General features: G+C 47.2%; 1 protein-coding gene across 9 annotated transcripts in view; it reads left to right on the forward strand.

Annotated features, from left to right (window-relative positions):
- Positions 1-19,867: 19,867 nt before the first annotated feature.
- The window catches only part of Nin (ninein), a 101,796-nt gene continuing 101,204 nt past the window's right edge, over positions 19,868-20,459 (forward strand). For 6 of the 9 annotated variants that reach the window (XM_075948717.1, XM_075948716.1, XM_075948724.1 and 3 more), the window contains exon 1: positions 20,408-20,454. The gene's annotated coding sequence lies outside the window, so the exon portion shown is untranslated. Of the gene's footprint in view, positions 20,025-20,407; positions 20,455-20,459 lie in introns of those variants that run through there. The other 3 variants (XM_075948719.1, XM_075948718.1, XM_075948720.1) reach the window with 2 other exon arrangements.

The following is a 20,459-nucleotide window of genomic DNA, read 5'->3' on the forward strand; positions in this document are numbered from 1 at the left end:
CCATGAAGCTCCGACCCAGGATGGACTTAGGCTAGAATCTTCCCGGTAAGCGCACCTAGGGGCGCTACACAGATGATTAGAAATGGGCTAAATTAATATGTGAGAATTAGCCTAGAAGAGGCTAGATAGGAATGGGCCAAAGCAGTGTTTAAATGAATACAGTTTGTGTGTAATTATTTCGGGTAAAGCTAGCTGGGCAGGGCAGGTGGCTGGGGTATTGGGGACGCAGCCCCGCCGCCCCTTATTACTACACTTGAGTTTTTAATTTTTCTGTGTGAAACTAATTTATTCTGAACCATATGTAATCTCAGCTTCTCAAGAGGTAAATTAGCCTTATAAGAGTAAGTTCAAATATCACTGTTTGGTTATTAGCATCCAAAGCATACATCAATAGTTGATTAAATGTAAATAAAATAAAAAAATTGAAGTATATTACTAAAGGAAATTAAACAGAAATGTCTGCTCTTTCTTCATTATGGATTTTCCTTGATCTGGGAGCTGAGCTGGGTGCGAGGCGCGGCAGGATGAATGAGGCCCATTAAAGGCAGCTAGGTACATTGGCTTTAAATTCACAGCTCAGCCAGTGAACAAACAAGACACTTTCATTTTTAGATACTGGCAAGTGAAATGAAATTTGCTACTTGTACTGATGGTGGCCAGGAAGTGGATGGCAGAAGGCCTGGGGTTGAGGTGACAAAGTTAGAAAAGGCACTATTTTGTTGAGGATCAGAGCCATGAGGATTGCGTAGGAGAGGAAACTCCCAAAGCCCCCCCCCACCTCCACCCCCAGCAAAAAGCTCCCAATGACACCCATGGGAGCCTGGTGCATTCGTCCAATACAAAGGCCAGTAGGAATCCCAGCACTCGGGAGCAGAGGCAGGTGGGTCTCTGAGTTTGAGGCCAGCCTGGTCTACAGGGTGAGTTTCAGGACAGCCAGGGCTATACAGAGAAATCCTGTCTCAAATAAACCAAATCAAACCAAACAAACAAACAACAAAAACCGAACAAGACCAGTAGGATCACAGTGTCAGAGAAAGTGGACTGGAGTGTAGTGAGAAACACAACCCAGGAAATAAGGCTGGACCTGGTTATGTGGTGAAAAGCAGGGGTTTGTCAAAAGAAATAACTGTGTTTTAGAAAAAAAAAAAATCTCCCTGTCTATATTGAGGGAGGAGATGGGCCATTATAACTTAAGAAAAATAATTGTTTGGTTTTTTTTTTCTGTTTCTGGTTCCTAGCATGGAGTATATAGAACCTTTGTCTTTTAGCTTCTTGCTGTTGCTGTAATGAAATACCAGAGAGAGAGAGAGAGAGAGAGAGAGAGAATTATGCCAGCTCACACACAGTCCAATCATGATGAGAATGAAAGCAGCTGGTCACTTCACATCCATAATCAAGAACAAAGCATAATGAAGGCGTATTGAGTCTAAGTTCCCACACTCTTAATTTAACACAACTCAGGAGCTCAGGTAGGAACAGCGCCACCTGCAGGGAGACAGGCTTCCCAGCTCAATGAACACAGTCAAGACAATCTCCCATAGGTGTGCTCTGAGGCCATCTTCCAGGTGATCCTAGATTCTGTCAAGCTGAAACACTAACTACCACAACTTTACCCTTTGTAAACACCCAACCATGTTGCTCTTAAGCCATAACCTTCCACCTCTTGTTCCCATGGGTTCGTGATGGTCTTACAATATAAAAATGCATTCTGTTCAGTTCTGAAAAACCCTATAAAATAAAAAACAAAGTTGCAGACTTCCAGCACATAAGGGCAGAAAGTAAGGGCACTCGTAGACCAGAAAGGAAGAATCAGGAAATAGCAGGGAATAGTCAGACATAAACCTCAGCAGGATGAATCTGAAGTCCCGCAGCTCATGCCCAGTTTCTGTAGCTCATAATATAACCAGCTGGGCACCATTGGGCTTGGTAGTGCCAATCTACCAGCCCTGTTGCCCGCAACACACACACAGACCCTCTCCTGGACAAGCTGCACCCCATGCCTGCAGCTCTCCTAAGTAGATGTTCTGAGATTCATAAATCTCCGATATCCTGACGTCCTCATAGCAATTCAGGTTTCTACTCTACAGCTTCGCATAGTGGCCTCTCAGAGCCCCCACTTTTCAAAGACTCCACCATTGCCACACATTACCTGGCCTCAGCTGCTCTCTGAAACCATGGAACAAAACTTCATGACTTCCCCAACCTTGAAGCTTTCACGCCTGCAGAGCCAGGATGCCCTGGGAAATGACGCCAAATTTGCTGCCAGCTCCAAATGGAGCCACAGCTGCATCAGTCTCTATGTGCTGGCCCCAGAGAAGCATTCTCCTAGGTGGTTGCTTTTGGGGGACAATAAGCCACCCTCTAGTTGTATTCTCAGTTCAGGCTGTCTCCCTTTCAAGAGAATTTGCACCTTCAGGAGTTCCAAACTCTTCCACATTCATCCCGCAAACCAGTTCCAAAGGCCTAAGAACCACATGGTCAGGTTTATCACAGCAACAAACCGCTTCTTGGTAGCAATCCCCCCACCACCACCACCCATTGCTGTGATAAAACACCCAAACAAAAGCAACCTAGGAAATGGCATTCTGGATCACACTTCAAGGGCACAGTCCATCATGGCTGAGGATGTCAGAGCAGCTGGATTTTTGATACATTGTATCCATACATCGGAAGCAGAGGAAGATAAATGCACACTGCTGCTCAGCACTCTTTGTCTACTCACACAGTCCAGGATCCCAGCTAGGGAATGGTGCTACTGATGGGGGACTTCTGACCTCAGTCAACACATTCAAGATGGTCCTCCGTAGGCATCCCCAGAATGCATTCCACAGGTGATTTTAGACTCTGCCCAGTTGGTAATCAACATGAACCAATATATTTTGTAATTCTAAGAGATGGACTCCAGGAACAGCTTCAGATCTCATATTTCACCCCGGCCCTGGTCTTTGCAGCAACACTCCAAACCCTTTAGCATTGCTGCATGCAGGGAAGCACTCTGTGTTATAGGAAAGTGACTGAGTAGGCTCCTAGGTAGAGGCTAGTCAATAGAAACACAAAACCACAATCAGAAGCTTGGGCTTTTCAGCCCTAATCCTCCACCCTAAGAAGCAGAGAGGGTGTGGCTTAATCATCCATCATGACTGTATGATGACCTCCATAAGCATATCTGGGTCATATATAACATGCAGAGAACATGCACAAATCTGCACTTGTACACAGTCTCCAGAGTTCTATGAACCATGCCAACAAGCAACTGAACTTGAGAAAAAGGTCCCGGGGACCTGTCACATCAGACAGAAGTTGTATGTAAGCTGAGGACTGCCAATTCGTGATTGATGTCTGAAGTGGAGTCTGGTCTTAAGGGGCTGAGCATTAAATGTGGGAGTGTGTACTGACACATTAAGGTTAGGAATGAATTAAGTGATAGGACACCCAGCTGGTGTTAGTGTGTTGTTGGTGACCAGAAGTTTTCTGTGATGAGTATGAAGATAGAGAAGGTTCATTTCATCCATGAAGGTACAGGACCAAGAACAGAATCGGTGAAATGGATGGGTAAATTAACAGCGGAGTCTAGGAGGGACACAATGCTGGCCTTAGGCAAGGGTTAGCAGTGGAGAGCTATTCTGATTTGAAATACATTTTGATGAAACAGCCCACAGGACTGGTTGGAAAATTATTTCACCACCCCCCCCCCACACACACACAATTCTGTTTTCCAAAGCAACTTTAGACCCAAGCCCTTGTTCTGCTCATATAACCACCAACACATTTTGTGCCTCAGAAGAAATGCCTCTAGCCCTCTCAAATTACACTTGGCCCAAACAGCCTATGGAGCCACCAGGCCCGCTCTTCCAGTGCCCCGTCCTCTAGCCCACCTTTTCTAGATAGGGCACTTGCTCCCGTCCTATAGATTTGCCAAGAGCATCACTTCATATTCGCACGTGGCCCTTCACATGGCCAAGACTCCTGTGTCCTCCACAGGGATACAGCTGCTGTGGTGCAGTCTTCTTGTATGCTGTGAAGATGCATCGGTCTGGTTGGTTTAATAAAAACCTGAACAACCAATAGCTAGGCAGGATTTCCAGGCACAGAGGATGCTGGGAAGAAGAAGGTGGAGATGCCAGAGACACAGAACAAGCAGAATGGGAAGTACAGAGCTGAGGTATTAAAGCAGCAAGGCAGAAAGTGAATTAATAGAAGTAGGTTAATATAAGTTATAAGAGCTAGTTAGAAACAAGCCTAAGTTATCAGCTGAGTTTTCACAATTAATAATGAGTCTCCGAGTCATTACTGGGAAGCCAACAGTCCCGATGAAAGGGTCTGCTACATGCAGCCATTCTAGGAATATTGGAAGGATGATTATCAAGGTCAGCTCAATCCTAGGGTCTGGGAATGACTCAACTGTTTCAATTGTTACAACTTCCAGGGAGCAGGACTATCCTCCGGGGACAGCACTGGCTTCCAGGGGAGACAACCAGAATGTGGACACATTTTGCAAACTGTAAAATCATACCCAGAGAATTAAAGTAAGATGGCATTTCCCTGGGCTCCCAATCTCTGTCTCCTGCTTCTCCGGAATTTCTGCAACAAGAACCACTCTAGGAACAGCCCCGCCCTGTAGGCAGAGACTACTCGTTCCTTTCCAGCTACTCAGACCCAAATAATCACACAGAAACCATATTAATTACATCACTGCTTGGCCTATTAGCTCTGGCTTCTTATTGGGTAGCGCATATATCTTAACCCATTTCTGTTAATCTATGTATTGCCATGATACATGATTAGATGATACATGATACATGATTTACTGGTAAGGTTCTCTGGCATCTGTCTCCTTCAGTAGCTATATGGCATCTCCCTGACTCCACCTTCTTTTCTCCTCTAGCTCTGCTTGGAATTCCTGTCTTGATCTATTCTGCCCTGTCATAGGCCCAAGTAGCTTCTTTATTCCTTAACCAATAAAAGCAACATATATACAGAAGGACTTCCCACGCCCCGCCCCCTAAAGTTAAATGTCCCTGGTAGAGCACATCTCTGAAAGCTGAGATGGAAGCTAAGTGTCACCGTATTTTAGATGGACAAGGTACCTAACTGCTGTGTGCCTACTTTCTCACCTGAAAAGACAATGAACGCTCTGCCTCTCGAGTGAAAAATGAGGGACTCGCTATACACAGAGTGTTAGAATGAGCCTGCCATAGAGTGAGCACTATTTAAGCATTGCTTCTCAGCATCATTCTTCCGTTCATACAGCCAGCACATCACACTCACACAGCAAAACATCGGCCATTGGACCACTGAGCCATGGTTAACCTCCCTGGTCGGGAGTAGGTTGCCAGGGAAGTACACAGCAAGGTCATTCAAAAAGCTGATGGGACAAGGTGATGAGGTGAGTGTCACATGCCAAAGAGACATTTAATAACTCATGATTAATTTGCTCTGAATAATACATTGAAGTGAGGATTCACCAAAGGTTTATTTGGATCAAATTCCTGCCTGTTCCAAGGCTCATCTCACTGGTCAGGAAGTGTGTGGTTTGAGCAGTGGTGTTTTGCCCTCAACAGTAAGAGTCCAGTTATTAGCAGGCTCTGCCCCCTGCAGTTCCTTACTGTTGTGTGAACTTCCCCCCACGAAGAGGACAATAGATGTCTCCATCCTCAGATTAGGGCACCAAGAACAAACCAAAGTTTGATGCTATCAAAATACAACTTGGGAAAACAATGGGCATATTGGTCTTATTTATAGAGCACGACTGAGGGATTACTTCCATGAGCATGGTGACCCCAAAGTAGCTACACCACCGACAAGTCTCACCCCAACCTGGACAACAACTACCCTAGAGCTGCATAGGTAGAGTCTTCACTTCAGCTTAGTCTTTCAAAGGCTGTAAACTCCAGCATCTTCAGATACAATAAGGTCATGTGTAATTAGAGCGGCATAACACACAGCCATCTGGGAGATTGCAGGTCCAATGACCTTCCCCACCTCTTATCCCTTCTGTGAGAGAATGTCTGCAGTCAGCAGCCCCATCTTGAGGGTCTCTTCCAAGCAGTCACAGATGCTCTGCTGAAGGTAATGGCTGTCACGTCAGCCAAAGTTCTGCATCTCAAGCTTTCGACTGGGCTTCGTGATTGTTACACACTACGGAGTTTAAGACATCTACCAGTCAAATTAGGGTAGATTCCTCTGTGGCAACAAAAGCCAAGACTGCATTTCAGCAGTTTGAAATGACTGTCACCTCTTGCCTGTGTTCTTGCCAGAGCGACGGAAGCGATGGGAATGCCCCGTTCCTCAAGGCTCTGAGGAGCCAGGCTGGTGCCTCCAAAGGCGCCTCAGACATAGGGACAGAAGCTGAGGAGCCAGGCTGGTGCCTCCAAAGGCCCTCAGACATAGGGACAGAAGCTGAGGAGCCAGGCTGGTGCCTCCAAAGGCCCTCAGACATAGGGACAGAAGGAATAGAGTGGCACAAACCACACATTCGCTCTTAAAAGTTTTTGCCTGGAAATGTCTATAATGCAACTCTAATTTTGTTGGTCAGAAAAGTCACACAGTCATGCCTGGGCTTCTTAAGTACCTATACTGTCCTGAAGGGAAGTGCCCCAGGAGTGAGAAAACAATGAGATAAGCTACCAGAACAAGGTCTCCATAGAAACTAGAAACTTATCTAATGGCATTGTAAACAGTAAAGGGATGGTTTTTCCTTCAACAAGAAGTCTAGAGGCAGATGAAGCCCAAGCTAGAGAGCTCAGTGTCTTTTTTTTTTCTTTTTTTGGGGGGTGGGGGGAGACAGGGTTTCCCTGTAGCTTTGGAGCCTGTCCTGGAACTAGCTCTTATAAACCAGGCTGGCCTTGAACTCACAAAGATTCTCCTACCTCTGCCTCGCGAGTGCTGGGATTAAAGGTGTGCACCACCACTGTCCAGCTGAGAACTCAGTGTCTTAAAGATATTTTCGGTAATCCTTCTTATCTGTGAATTTCTGCTTTGCCATTTTTAGGCTACTAGCAATATCTCATTCATGGCCAGATATCACATGTACATCCAAACATCCCACAACATCAAATAATAATAAAAAGTGTCCCCCATGAGTTATATTAGTGATGAAATCTTTCCCAGAGTCCCAGCTTACTTTCCTTTGGATCCATAGGCCAGAAATAAGTTATATACCCATGACTGAGACAGTCACTGGTACGGGGAGTAAGGTCACCTTCTGGCGTGAGAGAAGACGTATTTTCCCTATCTATACAAACAGTCCTGTCTTTCTAATCTTCCTTTTGTTTTTCTTTTGCAGATTAAGCCCACAGTCTGGTGCCTGTTACGTACACTCAGACTCTTGGCTTCATTGAGCCAGTGGCTCACTAAGTAGACCAGCCTGGTCTTGAACTTGATATCCACATACCTCCACCTCCCAAGTGCCAGGAGTCCAGGTTTGTACCACTACACCTGGTAGCAATTCTGGCTTCTCTAGGCAATAGGTCACTGAGCCATGCACAAGCCTGTGATTCTAACACTAGGTTCTTCTATGGGAATACTGAAGGTTCAAGACCAGCCTAGGCCACATAGAGAGTTTGAGGCTTGTCTATATAGAAAAGGGGTCTCAATAAGAATGAATGGGAGGGAGACGGGAGGAGAGAGGGAAGGGAGAGAGGAGAAGAGAAGGCAGCATAGGAGGAGAATACAGATAATAGGAGTCGGGGAAATATAACCTGTTTTCACCACTTCTGGAAGTTCTTTTGTTGAGAGGACAAACAATGAGGACCCGCAGTGTCCCTTCAGGAAAGCTTATGCGGTTATTCATAGGGGACTAAGTGTGGTCAAATAAAGAGAGCAAAGCCGGCATTTAATAAGGGAGGATCGTTTACCTAAGGTCAGGGAAATTAGAAACTGCTCTAGGCTGATATTACATCCATCTCAAAAGAGTTGACCAAAAGAATCCACCACTCCCTTCGAGGTGACCCCACCATTATACCTAAATATTGGTGATCGTTTTGCTCTTTGTTGTCCCTATCTGTGTCCCTGTCTGTCTCCACCTCTAAGCCTGAAAATTTAGACCGTTTTGTGTTTTTAATCCTCTGCGTGATAGGCTATAGTAATAGCCGAGGGCCTTTGTCCACTCTATACACCCGAGCCTAGTGTAAGTTCTGAGGAAATTAACTCTTGTAAACCAACAACCTGTAAGGCATGTGTTGTTATCTGTGTTTGCTAGACCCAGAGGGTACAAAAGTTAAATCATTTGACCAATGTACACAGGGGTAAGCAGGATTTCAAGTGTAGGCAGCCTATGGAGATGCTTAGCGCTGGTGTGCCTGATACACTTTGTGCACAAGAAGGTGAAGGAGGACGGGCAGGAAAAGCAGTCGATATCAGCTTTCTTTTACACGCTTGTGTTACAGGGCGCGGCCACCCACGCGTGCATCCCTTAGTTCTGTCTGGTGTCTCTAACTCCTAGGACAGTTGTTCTCGGCGCCTTGTGAGGAAGGGAGGGACCGAGAGACAAGGAAAGAAGGGAAAAGGCTAGCACCCCCCCCCCATTTTCCCACCTCCTCTTCCTCCGCAGTGTGCAGGAGCAACTTTGTTTCTGCAACCTAAGTGTCACTTAAGATACTAAGTGTCACTTAAGATAGGAGGAACTGTCAGAGTTTCTCAGACCCAGGGGTTCTCAACCGGTAAAAGTTGAATTGTAACATTGTAACCCAGCAAAGCTTCTCTGCCGGCCTTCTTAGTCAGTTGCATTTGGAAACAATGTGTCTCACAGAATTTTTTTTTTTTTGCCCTCTTTTTTTCTCTAATTGTGTACTGTTTGAAATGTCAGTGCAAGGAAGAGATGCCAGTTTCTTCTCTGGCATATTGATTTATTTTCTTAAAAGCAACTCAAGGTCATAAATAAACGAATGGCAGTAATTAAGGGCCAGGAAACGGCCACTGTCAGTTGATGGGACTGTTGCTGCAACATCCTCTTTGCAAGCCGCATGTTACATTAGACAGATAATAGGCTATGAACATTAAAAGCCCTGCTTTCCTTCTTGCTTGCAGGACTATTATCACAGGACTCCGCTCTTCAGGGTTGTTCCAAAAGCCAGACAGATGTAAGGTATCAGATCCAAGCTTCAGACTGTGTAGACTCTGCTCCAGAGCTCGGCAAAACCATGGTGAAAAGGAAACACTGCTCTTTTGCTGGTGTGTTCTTTTTTTTTTTCTGAGACAGGGTTTCTCTGTAGCTTTGGAGCCTGTCCTGGAACTAGCTCTGTAGACCAGGCTGGTCTCGAACTCACAGAGATCCGCCTGCCTCTGCCTCCCAAGTGCTGGGATTAAAGGTGTGCGCCACCATCGCCCGGCTTGCTGGTGTGTTCTTATTCAGACGTGTTGTTGGGATTTTCTGTTGTTGATTCTGCTGTGCTGGATCCAATCTGGAGGGCTGTGCTGTACGTGCATATGCCCCCGGGGGTAGGAAGTATTGGTGTGTGTCCCTGCAGAGCCGGGAGGGTAGGAGGATAACCTTCAGTGTTGTCCTGGGAACACCACCCACCTCCTTTGAGATAGGGTCTCTCTTTGCCCTGGAGATCACCTGATTGGCCTAGATTCGCCAGTGAGCCTCAGGATCACTCTGGTCCTGTTTCTACCTTTCTAGTGCTGGGGTGGTAAGTGGTCCACCATGGTATATGTAATGTTTACACAGGTTCTGGGTCCCAGTTCGGGTCCTCATGCCACTGAAATACGTTTTCTGACTGAGCTATTTCCCCAGGCAAGGGGATTTATATAAAAAAGATTGCATCTATTTATTTATGTTGGGGTGTTTATCTGGGCATCCATGTAGGGGTCAGAGACCAGCTTTCCAGAGCTGACTATCTCCTTCTACCATGGGGGTCTCAGGAATTGGACTAGGCTTGGTGACAAGTGCCTTTGTCTGCTGGGCCATCTCTCTGGCCCCTAAGCAGCTATGTTTGTGTTCTTTTAAAGGCATTTGGTCTAATATTGAACTAGAAATTTGTGAGTCTCTAAATATACCCAAATTCTCTTATTTTATTGTGTGGTGTGGTAATATTTTGTTTGTGCTCTAATAAAGAAAGCTTGCCTGAAGATTAGAGGTGGAGCTAGCCACTAGTTAACCATAGAAGCCAGGTAGTGGGGATATACCTCTGATCCAGGCACATGCCTTTGATCCCAGCATTGGTGGAGTGTAGACAGGAATTGATGGGGTTGGCCAGAAGGAAGACTATAAGTTGGGAGGAGACAGGAGCTTGGCCTTTTTGGTCTGAGAATTTTATAGAACTCTAGTGGCTGGCTGCTCTGCTTCTCTGATCTTTCAGCTTTCACCCGCTAATATCTGACTCTGGGTTTTTATAATTAAAATCAATTATAATTCATACTACAGATTGTTAGTCATTCTTGGGTTATTTTTATATTTTATTCAAATTTCTTTGAGCTTGGGGAAATTTTTTAGGTGTCTTCTTCAATTTCAACATGTATGAAAACGAGCTTCTGAACTTCCCCTCTGGCTTTCTCTTGGGTCCTGTCTCCTGTCAACAACAGCCTCATACTCTCTCTGAGAGACTTCACGGTTTTGCCATTTGTGACAGCTTTCTTTTACCACCCACAACCACTGGATATCCCAGTATTCAGTCTGAAGGACTATTTCCTTTTTATTTTCATATCCAGGATCCTGAATCAGTCTTTCACTATCTTTTCCTGGGACATTGTAATGATTTCCATAGAGCTAGCCCATCTTTTATAATTCCTATTTAAGAGAGACAGACAGACAGAGACAGACAGAGACAGAGAAAGAGTGATCATATTTAATTCCTGCTCAGGTAGCTACAGTAGCTGCCTATTACTAATTTCTTTCTTTCTTCTTTCTTTTCTTTTCTTTTTTTTGTTGTTGTTTTTCAAGATAAGGTATCTCTGAATAGCCTTGACTACACTGGAACTTGCTCTGTAGACCAGACCAGGCTGGGCCTTTAACTCAAAGAGATCCTCCTGTCTCTGCCTCCTAAGTGCTGGGATCAAGGGCATGCACCACCACACCCCACTTTACTACTGATTTCTTAGGAGTTTATTCTCTTACTGATGTTCATATCTCTCTTCAGCAGCCCAGCCTGTCACTCCACAGATGCATTTTCCCCAGATTCATCGAGATGCTGCTTGGGCCCATCCGTCTGACAGAATCCAGAGGACCTTCTAAGGCTTTACTCCAGCACCCGCTCCTTCGTGGATCTCCAGGCAGAATTACTCACTTATTTCATTCAGACCTGTGTTCCTGTCTTAGGTCAAGATTTCTAGAATCCCACTCGGAGAGGAGAATGTGCCGGGATAAAAATGCTCCCAAAAGAGGCCAGCAGGTGAATATAGGAGGTATGAGAAGGGAAAGAGACTAAATAAGGGGAAGAATTTAACTCCAAGTTCCCAGGGAGGATCAGCTTGCCCCTTCCCCACCAGCACTGACTGCTCTTATCTAGGTGTTCATTGGCTCATGAGTGTCCCCTGAAGGAGGGGGTAGATGCTGGCCTCTGAAAGCAGAAACATGCTGGAATTGCTGGTAAAACAATCTCAGGGCAATGTCAGCCCTGGGCAGTATTGTGTTCTGCCTGGGAACCATTGTATCCGGGTAAGGTGACTGTGGATGCTGAGGCATGGGGGAGCAAGGACTGCTTCTTAGTCATCTATATCCCTATCACAGCCACCAATTCTCTTGCAGCTGGTCAGGGCTTATATAGCATTGATTGGCTGGAGTCAAAAAGTCCTCATGCAACAATCTAGGGCTTATGACCATGGTGCTGAGACCCCTTCCCCTCACCCCAGTGGTTTTAGCTTAATTATAAAATTCATGGTTTATGGAGTTTCAGAACTGGAGGTCCAACTTCTCTTTCTGGTACAGCAACGCGTTCAGCACAGCTCTTCCAAAATTCCAAGACAGGCTGCTTGCTCTGTTCAGTCAAGATGCCAACCCGAGACTCATTTCTGAAAGATCACAGTCAGCATCATTGCCAAGAGAAGGAGTTCTTGGCAAGCAAAGAACCTGTTTCAATCTGAGATGCCAGATGGTGATTTCAACTTCAGCTAAATTCCTGCTGAAAAGTGTTTGAACTGCAGATGAGAAAAAGCTTCTACGACAAATTTCCAAGCGTGAGAAGCTTCAGAGGAAAATGGCAAGTGTTGAGACTCCCCCAGCCCCCAACAGCCACATGCACACATACCTCAGAGTTACTACTGGCGTCTGTGGCCAAGATTCCCACAAAGATGCCTTTGCTTCTGAGTGCACTGTGGATCCCAATCGATGTTCCCCGAGGTTGACGGGGTCCACTGAAAGCAAATACCACTGCGCTCATAAGCAGTGCTTTGGTGAAGAGTGTCTCCGTGGCTTCAGAGACAGCCCTTCCTTCTCCACCGATGGCATCGTCCTCAGGCCAGTAGATCATAGGTGTCACTCCCCTCCTTAAACACCATCAAGTCACAGGGGACCTGGCATCCCTTTCACAGGTTCTTCTTGTCCACATCTGCACCAGAACTTTCATGATTGGTTCTTGCAACTGTGATCAAAGACAACTATTGGGATTTTATCTTTTTACAGACAACTGGAAACTTCTGGAAATTTCCCACAGTCTTGAGGTACTAACCGCCAGGGACTCACTCCTGCAGGAGAATGAACGTCCCTCTCCTCTGACTTAATTCAGAGCCAAACGGAGATGAATTTATGCCCCAGAATGCCTGCCGCTGTGAGGTTGAGACTGGTACTTTGCCCGCGCTAACACCCTCATGTAACTCCTTCTCCCTCTGTCTCTTGCTTCACCCCACACACCACATTTTTTTGTCCCTTTCTTCTTGATGCACACACTAATTATACTAATAAAACTCATGTACAGAGACTGCCGAGATGATTCTGGACAGTGGAAAAGTTCTGGGAATCCCACAGTACCACTGAGGGGACAATGGTCTCTCCAGCAAGAGTGCATGCGTTTCCTACCTCGTCGATCCTGATCTCAGAAGGTGAGCTGGGAAAGTGGGTCAGGTAGTAAGAGGCTTGTTCCACAAGTATAAGGACCCGAGTTCAGGTCCCCAGTGACCACACAAAGAACCCAGGGGGGAAGGAGAGAAGGAGGAACCTTCTACTTACTGGCCAGGAAACCAAGCTGAATCAATCAGTTTCAGGTTCAGGGAAAGATCCAGTCTTCAAATAAAAGTTGGAGAGCAGCTGAGGAAGCTGCTTGACATTGATTTCTGACCTTTACATTCACGTATGTGTGAACATGTACATGCACACACATGCACGCACATACACATCTACAAAGACAAAACTCTAACTGGGCATTCACAGGCTAGTTAATAATAGGAGGTCTATTTGCAACAGCATTTGTAGAGGCACACAAGCAAGGCAAGTGTAACCCTAGAACCTGGTCATAGCGGCCATTAACAGCCATTATTGACCCTGGGCATCAGGGCAAGAAGAGAGCCTGGCTTTGAGAGCTGGTGACAGAGCTGTGTGACAGACCCTACAAGGAGGGAGCTGGGACCCCATCAGCTGAAGCTAATAGGAATCCAGGTTTGTTTTGGGGGAACCTGTTCATCAGAGATATCCTGGGGAACAGAACAGGTGGAGTAGGGCAGAGAGAGGATGTAGAGGGATAAATGGGAGTGACCCAGCATACCTACCTATCACAGGCAGACAGACAGACAGACAGACAGACAGACAGACAGACAGATCTGCCTCAGGTCATGTGGAAGGTGAGGAACAACACACACACACACACACACACACACACACACACACACATCTGTTCTTGATATTTGGGCCTTTTACCAGATGCACACAAACAGACCCCACCCTTTTTCTCTCTGTTGGTCTTTTGTCCTTCTGCCTTATTCGCTTGCCCTTTGGGAGACCCAGAGATAGGCTACCTATTGTGGGAGAAAGGACCTTAACAGCCAAGAACCAGACAAAGTGCATTTCCTTCACAGTCTGGGTATGGCTTCTGGGTTCCTCGGCTCTGGCTCGAATACAGCAACCTCGGAGACAGAACTTCATGTAAATTGAACGTGACTCACAGAGCTCACTGCCATAAAGACGAACACCCCTTTAACCTTGGAACTAGGGTGTGCAGAGGTCTCAGCATAACCTTAGAAAATCATGCCATCTCTGTCCCAGTAGAAAACGAAATATAAATCAAAGGTTTCCATGTTGCTTTCCGTAATGCCACAGCTCATTGTACCCTCATCAATCCATTCTTTCGTTATTTCGATTACTTCCCATTGCCCTAATTACTGGGAGCAATGAACTCCTCTCATTGGTCTTGTTTCTCTCTTTTCATAAGGTCATTTCCCCTGTGTTTCGGATTTGGACAGATCACCTAGTTATCATCAAGGCCTTCGAGATTAATCATGGAAAGCAACATGGGTCTCCAGGATGCTAGCAGGGGCTGATGTGAGTGGGATGGAGGTGGATGGGGCCCAAGCATCCTCCCACGTTTCCTTGGAGGGCCAGCATCTCACAGATGTCACTGCCTTCTTAGTCTCTGGTCTTCTCTGTCAGGCTCCCTGCAGATTGGAAGAACAGGTGAGGCAAACTTCAGCAGTTTTCTAGTTTGTCGCTTCTAGGTATTAAAATACTGTACAGTGGGTGCCTTCCTTCTGAAATTTTAGCTTAAGAAATACTTTTGGAGGGAACTGAAGAGATGGTTCAGTGGTTAAGGATACTGGTTGCTCTTCCAAAGGACCTGGGTTCAAATCTCAGCACCCACATAGTAGTTCACAACTGTCTGTAAAGCCAGTTCCAGGGGATCTGACACCCTTATACCAATGCACAGAAAATAAAATTAAGTAAATTTAATTTAATGGCGATCTGAGGAGTTTAGAAGGTGGCAAATCTTTTTTTTTTTTTTTTTTTTTTTTGATTTTCAAGACAGGGTTTCTCCGTAGCTTTTGGTTCCTGTCCTGGAACTAGCTCTTGTAGACCAGGCTGGCCTCGAACTCACAGAGATCTGCCTGCCTCTGCCTCCCAAGTGCTGGGATTAAAGGCGTGCGCCACCACCACCACCAGGCTTACTGTGTAATCCATTTTAAGCATAGCAGTCTCCATCGGTCTAAACTACCAGCATGAAGAGAGATGGGCTACAAGCAAAAATAAACAGCAGAAGCCAAAAATTACAAAACACAAGTGGAAAAATACTTCATTGGTTTTAATAGTGATTACATGTTGAAAAGATATTTGGGGACATAATGGGTTAAACATTTTTTTCTTCTTTTTTTTAAGATTTATTTATTGGGTATACAATGTTCCTCCTGCATGTACTCCTCTATGCCAGAAGAGGGCACCAGAACCTCATTACAGATGGTTATGAGCCATCATGTGGTTGCTGAGAATTGAACTCAAGACCTCTGGAACAACAGCCAGTGTTCTTAACCTCTGAGCCATCTCTCCAGCCCCCTGGGTTAAACATTTTAAACAATAATTTTATGTGTTTACCTTTTAAAATACTGCTAAAATGCCACCACCGTTAAAAGCTTGAGCTACATATGTAACTTACATTTATTTCTATTGGCCAGAACTGCTTTAAGTGGGTCCCCAATTTTTGTACAAAAGCTCAAAGGTAGTCCCATTTGGAAAAAACATTATATTCTACTCAAAGATCTTTTAAGTGAAGCTTTCATGTCGCATTGGTCAAGTGCTTAGGGCTTTTAAAACTAATTTTCCATTTCCTTCTTTGAATGAAGCTGCAGTGACCATCTTTAGCACTTTGGGACAGTAGACCATTTCCAGATTCCAGATTCACAGAACAGGATGGCTCCCAAAATGATAAGCAGCCTAATGCCACCAAGGGCACCGTCCTTTCTGCGACGTGTGCCACGTAGCTGGAATACACCTAAATGTTCAGCTCTAAAGATCCGCAAGTTCAAGGACAGATTCCGGCTGTGCTTTTAACTTCTGCACCAAAGACAGAACACGGGACAGAGACAAAGGCACTAACTACGCCAAAGGACTGATAGTCTGGTTAGAAAGAAAAGCTGTGGAAAGATTCAAAGGCGCATGCTTGGACCTGAGCTCCTGGAGGTCGGCTTCCAAGAGGATTGGCTTTTTCTCTACTGGGGTGGGTCTTAGATGCCTAGAAAGGCACCAGGACAGCAAGTGACAGGCAGTAGTCTCAATGAGAATGGCAGCCATATTTTAGCGACATCCTGCCCTCTGCTCTGCTGTGCTGAAATCCATGTATGTTTGCCCAACAAAGTTCAGTGCCGCCTTTAAGGAATCCCTTACTCTATCACACATGGGTATTTTTTCTTCTCTAAGGGCAGGGACTGAGAATGCCTCCTCAGAACACTAAGGCAGTCCTGGCTAACTTTAAAATTTGAGCCGAATCTATCTCTTCTTCTTTTATATACCTCACAGAGGAGGGCGGAGAGGCGGAGTCCTAAAGAGAGTGGCCAGGGGTCAAGGCCAAGGCCAATCTTCCAACCACTCCCTTCTCTCTGTTTGTATTCTTTCTTCGTGGTGGACTGTTGCTGCGTCTCTGGAATACAGACTTTTTTCTCTCTCTCCTCTTTTCACCATCTAATCTCCGAGAGAAAGCATGGCATCTCTCTTTCACTTAGTTCCTGGGCTAGCCAGAAGAGTTTGGAAGCTATTCTGTGAAGAGGAAAGAACACACGGAGCCTGGCGTGGTGGCACACACCTTTAGTTCCAGCACTCAGGTTCATAGGTAGGTAGGTGGTCTCTGTAAATTCAAGGCCACCCTGGTTAACAGAGCGAGTTTCAGGACAACAGGGCCAGATTACACAGAGAAACCTTGACTCAGAAAGAAAGAAAGATGGTCTACAAGAGCTAGTTCCAGGACAGGCTCCAAAACCACAGAGAAACCCTGTCTCGAAAAACCAAAAAAAAAAAAAAAAAAAAAAGAAAAGAAAAGAAAAGAAAGAAAGAAATAAAGAAAGAAAAGCACGGCAACATGGGGGTGGGTAGGTTGAGTTGAGTCAGAACTGCAACCTTGCCCTTACTTGGGGCAGGGCATCATTCTTTAGGTAGCAGGAAGTTTGGAAGGCTACCTTCCGAAACCCTCTTCTCCCTTCTCCCCCATTTTAGTTTTTCACCCCATGCCCATCTCCCCTCTCTACTTCACTCTTCTCTTTCTCTAATTTATCTTCATTGTCTGATTCTGATCATTTATAAAATTTCCTGCTGGTTGTGGAAGCAGGAGGGCCAGGCTCTCAAACCAGCCGGGGCGACGCATTAAGCCTGGGTGTGGTGGTGCACACCTTTAATCCCAGCACTTTAATTGCAGCGCAGCAGAAGCAGGCAGACCTCTTGTGAGTTCAAGGCTAGCCTAGTGAGGTCCAGGACAGCCAGGGCTCTGTAGAGAAACCCTGTCTCAAAACAAAACCTAAGACTAAAGTTTCTTCGGGAAGAAACAGAGTGACATCCTCTTCCAGGGCATGTGCTACAACCAACTTTTTGCAAGTTTGAAACACCTGACAACTCCAGCCCAATACTGCAGTATGCAACAAACAAATGCATACATGTAGCGAGCAGAAAACAAACCCCAAACAAGAGGGGCAAATACTTCAAGGTGCCAGGCTTCATTAACAAGGTTCTGCAAAATAAAGATCAAAATCAAAAGCAGATGAACTACGACAAATAAAAGTGCTCACAGGCTCACAGGGGAGGTTTATTGGAAGGGGAAAAAGAAGGGGCAGAGAAGAGGGCAGAGACCAGTCCCTGGGGACAAGAGGGGTAGAAAAGAAAGAGGGAGGGAGGGAGAGGGAGAGGGAGGAGAGGCAGAGGAAGAGGGAGAGAGAGAACAGGAGGTGGGCAGGGCCCTTTTAAAAGGGAATGGAGCTAATATGCACAGGTGGTGCTCTAGGGGATGCAGCTGAGGACATATCCTGTCAGGACCCCACGGTCAGGCCTGTACAGATGCCTGAATACTAACAGTGGCCATTACCTCCATCCTGTCAGGACCCCCACGGGCAGGCCAGTACAGCGCCATTACCTCCAGGCAAACGTTCACATCACTTTACATTTTTTTCTTATAAGTAGAATGAAAACTATTTAAGGCCAAGCGATAGGTTGGTTCTAAGTGAAGCTTTTGGTTTTTTCTAAGACTAATCACCCACCCTGGGCAACCTAACCTCCAGGCACAGGATCTTAAAGAATCTGCCTCACACGTGCTCTCAAGAACCCTGTACCACTCAGCAGCAACTGCCTGGCTCCATGCAGTCCCCTCCTCTGTGGCAAGGCTGGAGGCAATCCCAGCACTGACTCCACCCTAGCGCATCCTTTCAAAAAACCAATCTTGTGTTTTTCTGGTTACACCATTCCTAGCCATCTGTGTTTCCCCCGCAAGGAGCGAACACCGTCTCTGAGAGTGCCTGCCCCAAGGATCCCTGCTTTGATCTAAGGCACTAGCTCCTTCTCAAGGATTCTTGGTGGTGAAATAAGGAGAGAGAACCAGCACGATGGATCTGCCCTGGCAGAGGCTGGTCGAAACAAGGAAGCCGCCTCTTCATCCTTCACTGCTGAGGCTGCTGGTAGTTTGAGTGTTCAGTGAGCTGATTCATTCTCTTGTTCATGACGTCTCTGTAAGTATCTGGGTACTAGGTTGATGAGTTGTGTTGACCAACTGAATAGCTGTGTTTGTAAGATTCTGTATGCTAAAAGGGATGGGTACGAGGAGGAGCTCCCCTTTCCTATTCCCTAGATGCACTGTAGCAGAGATTTGGATTTTTCAGATAACTGGCTTTGTTATATGTGTCTCCTAAGTTTTGAGACAACTGTGGATTCATGTAAGAAATCACGGAGAGTCTCTAAACGCTTCATTCAATTTTCTTAACTCTGCAGAACTGTAGCACAATATAAGCAGAAAATAAGGAACTAGGTCATGCTCGGCCTGGGGCTCCACTAAAATCTCACCGGTTTCCCGGGTTCTGGGTTGTGAGCATTTAAGTTCTAGGCAGTTCTGCGGCAGATGAGCTGTTCTGAATCCTAGGTCTGTGAAGGGCTTTCTGTACGAAGCTCTGGTTTCCGGCACTTCCAGCTTCCTGCTTTGAAAAAAACGCTAAGGCATCTGTCTGCCTCCTTGGGGCTTCCAGCCTCCTGGCTTTTAAAATGCTATGTGTCTGTCTCCTCAGGGTGCTTGTCATGAGGAACAGGTCACATCTGTTTCCAGAAGCCTGAACTTGCCAGTTTCCTTTCTGTCCCCTAGAATTTGTCCGACGTTCTTGTGGAAATAACTTGAGAGTGTAATAATTTGGGCAGATCCTTTCTTCCACAAGGGCCACTCTTGGATCCCGGGAAAGGTATTGCCTCCGGCCTATAGCTCCCTCCACCTCTAGCCTGGATTTGCGACCCTGTGACAAAGGATTGACTGCACCATCAGAGGTTAGACAAGGGACAGGGCACCTATGAGGATGAGGTGGGCAGCTACTGATGTATCTAGAAGTGGTAAGAGGTCCAGAGGGCTCAGCGCTCTACAGGGTTCTTTGCTCTTTGGGACCCTTTCCCCGTGACCTTCAAAAGACTCTCCAGGGCTGGGAAATCCAGGGTCGCCTGTAGGTTACAGAGGCACCCGAACTTCCACTTTAGGTCAGGCTGGGGTCTTCACTCTCCAGAGACATTGTGGGCCCTGCGCCAAGCCACCAGGTGCTAGCGGATGCCTTTGAGAGGAAAATGAGGCGACAGGCAAGGGACCGCGTGGTGGCAGTGCCAGCTGGTGCACCGAGGTGACCTCGGGACGCCGAACCCACACGCAGAGCCAGGGCGTTCCCAAGTTCAAATCTCCTAGGCGGGGGCTCGCTCCCGCCGGCTCACAACCGCCACCCGCTCCTCCCTCGGCCGGGGCAGGAGGAGGAGCCGCGCCCTGGCCGGCGTCCCCTTGACTCCTCCCTGCGAGGCCCGGCTCTTCCTCCCCCGCGGCCCGATCTCCCGGTGGCGGCAGCTGAGCCGGGAGCGAGCGCGCTGGGCGCGGCCGACCCGTGCCGCCCGGCGGAGCTCAAGAGCCCGGAGGTCATGGTCTGTGCTGTGACGCGGGGTGCCTGAGCCCCGGGACGCGGTGAGCGACAAGCTGGGGACCCCCGGGAGTCTAGCGACCTGGGAGATCGCGAGGCCTTGGCAGCCCGTGCGCCGTCTGCTGGGGACCCCGAGCGTCCCGCGCCGCGCTGACCCGCAGACCCCGGGATCTAGCACGCGGTGGCGGTCCGGGAGGGGGGCTGTCGCCGGAGGGTGGCGGCGGGGGCGGGGGAGGGGCCGCGGCGCCGGCGGGGGCGGGGGATGCGCCGGCGTGCTTTTGTGAGCGCTGGCCCCTTACATATGGAAATGACGCCCGCGCGGGTCCCCAGTCGCGTCCTCTGGAAGGACGCGTGCCCGGCTCGGCGGCGCGGGCTGCTCGGTGTCGCGGCGCTAGCGGGGCCCTAACAAAGCGCCCTTTCCTTGCAGAGCTCCGGAGGCAGCTGGCGCGGGCGCTCCCCAGAGGCCGACGGAAGGTAGG

Source organism: Microtus pennsylvanicus, chromosome 14 (assembly GCF_037038515.1).
Source record: "Microtus pennsylvanicus isolate mMicPen1 chromosome 14, mMicPen1.hap1, whole genome shotgun sequence".
Lineage (NCBI taxonomy): Eukaryota > Metazoa > Chordata > Mammalia > Rodentia > Cricetidae > Microtus > Microtus pennsylvanicus.